Consider the following 8,490-nt stretch of genomic DNA (forward strand, 5'->3'; position numbering starts at 1 on the left):
ATTCAGTCTGGACTAACATGCAGGCTAACGTAGGGTGACCACACCAGGGCAACTGCAGTGTTCAGCCTAGAAAAGAGACTCAATGAGCATCATTGAATGTAAAGAATTCTATGTATGGATTGACCGCACCTACCATCTAGTACACAGTAAATGATCATCAATAGGATAGTTTAAGAGGTAGCAATGAAAAAAGCCATGCCAAATTGCTCTTGATTCAGGGATCATACTGAGCCATCTCCATAGGAAATGCTTTCAAGGTAAAACCCAGTCCTGATTTCAGCGTGTTTTTCTGCATTCAGCACGAGGATCAAGCGTAGGTTTCTGTCCACAGGTCTTCTCTTGGCTATTCAGATAAAACACAAACTTTTCCAAAAGCAATTACACAGCAATAAAGGTCATATATATATGTATGTGTGTGTATGTCTGTGTATGTGTGTGTGTGTGTCCATAGATTTCTAGGAGCAAAGAAAAATCAAAGACTTTTGCTTTAGTCTTCTTTTCCTTTTGTGTTACAATTAGTTTCTGATGATTACTGCTTATTTTCTAAACCATAAATTTTTGGATTTTGACATGGGCTATTCAAAAAATATTATTAAACTTTAATTTACCTAGTATCCTCTTGCACTTTGGGATAAATACAAGTTGAATTTTAGAGTCATTTATTAAAATGACTGATGGCCTCCTATTCAAATTAAAAGAACATGGAGTTCAATTTAATGCCCAATGTGACACTGCCTCTGAAATCCAAGCTCATCAGGACAACGCAAAACACCAGCAAGACTGCACGATGCAGATTTCCCCTTCTTTACAGAGGAAGCTCCGTAAACGTGCTGTGGCAGTAAAGGGTAGCCTGCTTCTTAGCCGCCACACATTTCACAGGACGGGGAAATGAGAGACAGAAAAGAACTATGAAATCATCGGGCCCACTCCCCACTGGCACAGATGGCTCCCTGCAGTACGTTTGCCGTTGCTTTGTCGATGTTGAAATGGTTCAAGCCATGCAGTTTCTATCACATCCCTTGGGAAACTTTTCAATGCTGTAATAGCCCTCACTGTTAAGATTGCTTTAATTTTCTTTCGCTCGATTTTCCTTTGCTTAATTTCATCTCATCTCTCCAAGTTACACTCCCTGGATGCGCTCCCCCACATCCCAATACTCAGAGGAAGCTGTCGCCTGTTGGTGATCTAGGGCGCGCGTCTGGTTCTTTGCTTCTCCATCTGAAATCCAGCGCTCACAGGCCTGCGTTGTTAACCCTGGCTAATCCAGCACTCACAGGCCTTCGTTGTTAACCCTGGCTAATCCAGCGCTCACAGGCCTGCGTTGTTAACCCTGGCTAATCCAGCGCTCACAGGCCTGCATTGTTAACCCTGGCTAATCCAGCGCTCACAGGCCTTCGTTGTTAACCCTGGCTAATCCAGCGCTCACAGGCCTGCATTGTTAACCCTGGCTAATCCAGCGCTCACAGGCCTGCGTTGTTAACCCTGGCTAATCCAGCGCTCACAGGCCTGCATTGTTAACCCTGGCTAATCCAGCGCTCACAGGCCTGCGTTGTTAACCCTGGCTAATCCAGCGCTCACAGGCCTGCATTGTTAACCCTGGCTAATCCAGCGCTCACAGGCCTGCATTGTTAACCCTGGCTTTCTGTGGAGCTAACTCATTTGGTAGTCAGCTAAGACTCGACCAGTGTAAGCTCACTGTCAGAGGTTATTAGGACCGCATTTATTTCAGAACTCAGCACCGTGTGATTGATACATTCTTGGACAAAGAGCAGGCTCTCTGTAATAATGTTTCACACATATTTGGTCCCAGCAATGTGCTAAACATTGTGCAAAGGAAAATCACACATTGCTTTTCTGTGAGGCAGAGCCCAAGATCCAAGCAGGCCCAGTAGGCAGCAGGGAGCTGGAAGGGGCGGACCAGTGTCCACCCATGTTTCCATACCTTTCCAGGAGATTTATGGATTATTTTAGATAAAATTAATTCTGACAGATACATCATTTATTACATATATTCTGTATTTCAAAAAGTTTATCTTTTCTATTAGAAATTTAATTGTGATGCTTAAGAGTTGAAACAGAGTGTGGGATAGAGGCATCCACCAGTGGACATTTAGCCTACACCAATGGCAGTCTCACTAAGGATGAATTCCTTGGCTTCCCCATTCCATTAGTGCACAGTTGTTGGGAAATTTTCACATAAGTGTTTGTGGCGGGGTCAATTTCTCAATTTCCTTTTTTTTTTTTTTTAAAGAGATTTATTTGTTTGAAAGGCAGAGTTACACAGAGGCAGAGAGAGAGAGAACTTCTATCCACTGGTTCACTCCACTAATGGCTGCAATGGTCAGAGCTAGGCCGATGCAAAGCCGGGATGCAGGAGCTTCTTCTGGGTTTCCCATGCGGGTGCAGGGGCCCAAGGACTTGGGCCATCTTCTACTGCTTTCCCAGGCTACAACAAAGAGCTGGATCAGAAGTGGAGCAGCCAGGACTCAAACTGGCACCCATTTGGGATGCCGACACTGCAGGCAGTGGCTTTATTGGCTACACCACAACGCCAGCCCCAGTGGGGCCAATTTTCACTGAATTATTTCTACATAAGCAGATCTGGTCAATTGATCAAATACAGCTCTGCAAAAATACTGTGAGCTAAATCTACTGTTGTAGAAATGGGTTATTTATATATTCTCTCTAATTAAATATTCAATTTCTTACCTAAATTTGTGGCTATAACTTTGTAGTTTTTTTCCTCAAGAAAGATCACTCAAACTGAGCGTTACGTGGTTTCATTGTAACCCATCTGTGTCGAGCTGGTCCCGACGAACCAGCCACAGCATCAGCCAGGAGAAGGGCTCCAGGTAAGAGCAGAGTAGACAGGAGATGGTCCATGCTGCTCCTGTCTCTCTGCCTTGTGATAAAATAATGAATTGCAAAACCGTACCGTGGAATTCAAGTGACAAAAGCAATTCTTCCAGGGTTGAGCAGTCATTTGATTCCCTACACTATCACAAATTCTGGTAAATTCTGCAATGTTACCTTTTAAAAAGTCAAAACCAAAATGACCTTCTTTAATGAACACCCTCTGTGCACATATCCACATTTTATTTTTCGTTAACCCATTACCCACCATTCTCTGATGAAGTCAGTGTTCTTTGGCATGCCTTCTGGGAAATAATGCACCATGCAAGCACTGCAAAGCTAGCACGGAGCTCAGTAGAATCGGGAGCTGCACTCATCTGATGTTCGGATCCTGTAAAGAGGGAAAGTTCAGATGAAAACCTGCGCGAAGCTTGATGAGTAAGTCTGCGTTCCTCAGCTACTGAGATGAACGGGGGACGCGAGGCGTGAGAGCGGGAGGCTGCCTGTTCCCAAGTGACTTCGTGGAGTTCAGAGTCTCTGCTTGGCTGTCAGTGTCCTGTCCTTGCTAGAACTTTTCCACCTGACGTGTGCAGGGCCAGCCGTCCCAAAGCCTCCTGGGCAATAAATCATGCAGAAGTACCATCTGCCACAGCGCCCAGCAGAGGTTTCCTGAGTGCCATCTGGGCTGCTGGTACTTACCCAGCTGTATCTCTTAAATCTTTAATTAGCAACAGGTTTTTGTTTGAGGGCAGAATGCAACCTCCGGGCCGCCTCATGTGCCGAGAACATCATGCGCCCCTGAGAAAGCCCGGATCTGAGCATGCTCTCCTAGTTCTCCTCTCCATGAGTGCCCTTGGCTGGAATCAGGCAAGGAGGCACGGTGTCCCCAAGCGCCACCAAGCCTCCATGGCAAAAGCGAAAACCGGCCAACCTGTGAAGTCCAAGTCTACGTATAATGTCTTCCACAGGAAGATGAGCTTATTCTTGCCGGTGTTACACTTTTGAAGGAGGTGGAAGTGAAATCTCCAGCTAAAACCGTTGATTTATTTCTCCATGAAGTTCTACATCTTGAGAAGCTGTGTTGTTAGGTCAGTTAACCTTATCCACTCTCATATATTCTGAAAAGACTTTCCTTATCTCTAGCAATGTTCGTTTCCTCTGACATTTACTTGCAACGATGATCCAGTCACTCCGGCTTGCTAACTGCTTGTAATATTATTTTACTCCTCTATCTGTGCACTTCTAGTGCACTGAAGTACTGAATGCATGCAGTACACACACCTGGATCTTGTCTTTAATGCCATCTATTGGTCTCTGTCTTTTAGGCAAGTTGGTTAGGCTGTTTATACTGAATGGGAGGTTTGCTGCTGCTTACTTGTGACATCACTTTGCTATCTGTTTTCTCTGTCTTTCAAGTGTTCTTTGTTCCTCTTTGCCATCTTGCATGTTAGATCCCCTTCAATCTGCTTTATCAGCTATAACTCAGTTGCTTTAAGGTTTTGTGTGTGTGTGTGTGTGTGTGTGTGTGTGTAAGGATTTCTTACTTCCCCGTCATCTTAGAAAGACGTTCCATTCAAGCACGATCTAGATTCACAAGTCATCTTCTCCTTGGGGACCATGAAACCGCGGTTGCACTCCCTTTTCTCGCGGTAGTGTTAGATTCTTTCTTATGAGAAGTCTGATGGCTTCCCGCTCTTATGTCCCTTTTTCTTCTCGCTTCTTCTCTTTTTTTAAGACATATTTATTGATTTGAAAGGCAGAGTTACAGAGAGGAAGAGGCAGAGAAGGAGAGGGAGAGGGAGAGGGAGATCTTCCATTTGCTGGTTCACTCCCCAAATGGCCACAATGGCCAGAGCTAAGCCCCTCTGAAGCAGAACCAGGAGCTTCTTCCAGGTCTCCCAAGCTGTTGCAGGGGCCCAAGCACTTGGGTCATCTTCCACTGCTTTCCCAGCCCATAGCAGAGAGCTGGGTCAGAAGTGGAACAGCCAGGACTCGAACTGGCCCCCATGTGGGATGCCAGCACTGCAGGTGGTGGCTTTACCTGCTACACCACAGATTTTCTAATTTGAAAGACAGAGTATATATACAGAGAGAGAGAGAGAGAGAGAGAGAGAGAGAGATCTCCCATGCACTGGTTCACTCCCCAAATGGTTGCAACAGTTAGGGTTTGGCCAGGCTGAAGCCAGGGTCTGGCTTCTTTTTACCCTCTTCTCTTTATCACTGCTTTTATGAACCTAATTTTCTTCTTGGATCTTAAACACGTGCTTAATTATAACTTCTTGTAGATGGTGATTTACAGTTTACATCCAAAATCTCGTCGAAAAGAAAGTTTTGTGTCAATAAGTCTGACATTATGAAGAAAAAGTTGCAATAGACACTTCATTGCCCATTTTTTCTAATTATGCTTCTAACGGTTGAGTCAGTTCGGGATGAGTTTGAAGTCATTAGTTTGTCTTCTTATTAAGTTGTGTTTGACATGTCTTTTGCATGTCTAGTTCATTAGCCACCTTTTAACACCATAATACAATTGACCAAGGCCCTCCCAGTAGGTCCACTTTTACAACTCCCACCTCCCAATAACACCACACTAAAGACCAACTCCCATCACACGGGATCTCTAATAAATTACTAAGTTGGATACACAAATTACTAAGTACCCTATTGAAAGTATCCCCCACATTTTAATTACTTTCCCTAGGCTCATCCCAAGGACTGTGGTCCAATATTTACTCATTTGCATATTTTTAAAGATGTATTTATTTATTTGAGTGGCAGAATTAAGGGTTGGGGGCAGAAAGAGAAAGAGGCAAAGAGAGAGAGGAGAGAGAGAGAATCTTTCATCTTCTGGTTCATTCCCTAAATGAACACAACTGGGGCTGGGCCAAGCCCAAAGCCAGGAACCTGGAACTCCATCTGGGTCTCCCATGTCAGTGCAGAGGCCTGAGTACTTGGGCCACCCTCCACTTCATTTTCAGGTGCATTAGCAGGGAGCTGGATCAGAAGTGCAGCAGCCCGGACTCCAACTGGCACACACGTGGGATGCTGGCATCCTGAGCAGTGGCTTAACCTGTGGGCCCCGATTTGCATATTTAAAGGTCACACAGTACACATGCTCTCCTGAATCCCCCTGGGTCTGTGTGTGCCTTTGCCTGCAGCCTCAGAGTTAGTAATGTCCACTCCAGATTCTTCCATTTGCAAGTAATAGAAATCATTTAAACAAGATTAAATCAATTGAGAAGGAACTAGTTCAACCAGTTAAACATTTTCCAGCGTTCAGTAAAGGATGACGACGTTCACAGCCAAGGTTTGTGAAACGGGAATTAGCAGCTGATGAAGGAAAAGTCTGGAACATTCTGTGTCTACCTGGCCTCCAAGGTGCTGCCTGCTCAGCTCTGTCTGAAATCTGGCTCATGTTTTACTACTGACTTATCTGAGCATGGTCCTTAGTGCAGATGCTAAATTAGAATACGTCTGTGTTATTATTCACATTAAATTTGCAAAGCAAAGATTGTGGTGTGGTCCTGCAGTGAGTTCCCATACACCCTCACCTCATGTCCCTTGTTAACATTTCCCTTTAGTATATTTGTCACAAGTGATGAACCACTCCCAACTCCACCCTCATTTTTTTAACACAAACTCCTTTTAACCCCTCCCCCTCCTCCCAGGCTCTAGTAATCAACATCCTGTATCTAGGTCGGGTTTCTCAGTTATTGTTATTTTAGCTCTCACTCTGTTACCAGCCCTCTATCATGTAACTCAGGATCTCTGCGTTCCACCCCTTCCCAAAGTGTAAATCAATGCTCTTCTCACTCTCCTCTTCTAACTCACTCAAATATGAGAGTGTATGAGTGTACAATACTGGTTTTTAAAAAGTGGCCTTATAGTGAACCTTAAAGTTGATTATAGCCCCTGCTCAAAAAAAAAAAAAAAAGGCATCTTTTCATGTGACATGCCAGCGGAGAGCGTTTCCAACACTTTACCTGCTGGTCAAATCTCTTTGTGCCCTACAAGAACTGAATTCCAATTTCTAATCCAGTACTTATTCTTAATTAGGTAAAGACAGGAATATCCTCTTCCCATCTATCCCACCCATAAAGCCAACGGGAAACCTCTTCCCTCAGTCTGCTCGGCTATAACCTTGACATGAATCAGCCCTTGAAGCCTGCTTCCAAAGCTGTCAGCAAAGTCGCCCTGTGATCTTGGCCTCCAGATCTTTTTCAACTACAGACTTTGTCAAGTAGTGAGAAAAGTACAAAATTAAAGCCGTGGATTGAGGCCAAACTTAGTTGGCATCAATAGATGTGTGGAGGAAAAAAAACCTGCCACCAGCAAAATGGGTGAGAAATCCCTGTTCACAAAGACCGTCGGGGTGGGTCGCCAGCTTCCTCTGCAGTGCAATAAAACTGGAACGCCGAGGGATGGGGGAGGTCAGCACCCTTTGGATTTGCTTGCTTATTTCCCACATCCACAACATGTTCCTGCAGACGGTGCCCTAGAGTTTTATTACAAAACCTACCAGAAAACGTAAAGCTGAACGTAGGAAAAGGTGTGTAAGAGCTGGGACTGTCTGTTTAACCTTTCCCAGGCAGAACCTCAAAGCAGTCCCCCTCAGTGTCACCCTCTGGCTGGTAGACCGCACCCCTGCTCGGCAATACCCACTTTCTATCCACACTGGAGAACGGTGCCTCCTGCCGTCTTGAGCTCAGGTGTGGACAGGTGGCTTCTCTCAGCCAACGAACTGCGAATAGCGTGTTGTTGCAGAGGGTTTAGGAACAAGTGTGCACTTATGCACGTTTCCTTTTTGATCTCTCCTGTGGCTATCGACAATACTACAAAGAGGTTGACCTGAGAGCCTTTGGACAGCGCAGAGCTGTCCGCCGACCTGAAACAAACGGATAGCACAGGAGGAAATAAGTCTTCAGTGTTCCACATGCCTGGAACATGTGCCTTCGTCCCATGGCATCATCCAGCCTACCCTGATCGACCCCTTTGACTCCCAACCTCTCTACCGATGTGAAAAGACAACAAAGCAGCACCTTTCTAGCTGTCTGCCCTACCTCCCCTCTGAATCCATTGAAGCCGTTGCCCACATGGCTGCCAGGACACCCCTGTTGGAATTCAAACTTGCTCATGCCTTTTTAAAGTCCCTGAATGAGACACAGTGTGAAGTGACAGCCGAAAGCACGAAGACACAGAGTGTGAGGTGCCCCCATCCTGACACACTGCCTTCCTCTCGTCTCCCACACTCCCAGCCCTCTCCTGAGCCGCTTGTGGTCCTTGGATTGGCTCAGGAAGGGGCCACTTCCTGGAGGACAGACCCTCGCTAGTCCTCTGAACTCAGCTCGGACACCTGCAGTTCTGGGAATGCCTCCCTTGTACTCACGTTAACCCAGGGACTACCAGACATGATCATGGTAGCTTAAATATGGAGGCATTCCAAAAGGCTCATGGAAAATAGAATTCAAATATAAATTCATTTTGGAGTAAAATTTTTGAAATCCATGACTATGATAAAATGTTTGAAAAATTCATGGAAAAAAAAAACATAGTACAAAAGAATTCAATGAACTTCCATACTTTTTGCACCAAAATGGGCTTATCTTTTAATTCCATTTCCTATAAGCTTGTTGAAATACC

The 8,490-nt window shown here is 45.1% G+C and overlaps 1 long non-coding RNA gene across 1 annotated transcript; it reads right to left on the reverse strand.

The window, feature by feature from the left end:
* Window positions 1-2,279: 2,279 nt before the first annotated feature.
* On the reverse strand, window positions 2,280-3,554 carry LOC149128215 (uncharacterized). The gene is made up of 3 exons (XR_016229702.1): window positions 3,494-3,554; window positions 3,122-3,244; window positions 2,280-2,446 (listed from the first exon to the last, which is right to left on the reverse strand). It is a non-coding gene; the product is annotated as an uncharacterized LOC149128215 (long non-coding RNA).
* Between the last annotated feature and the right edge of the window lie 4,936 nt (window positions 3,555-8,490).

This window comes from Oryctolagus cuniculus, chromosome 2, assembly GCF_051225735.1.
Source record: "Oryctolagus cuniculus isolate XC-2025 breed Fujian yellow rabbit chromosome 2, ASM5122573v1, whole genome shotgun sequence".
Lineage (NCBI taxonomy): Eukaryota > Metazoa > Chordata > Mammalia > Lagomorpha > Leporidae > Oryctolagus > Oryctolagus cuniculus.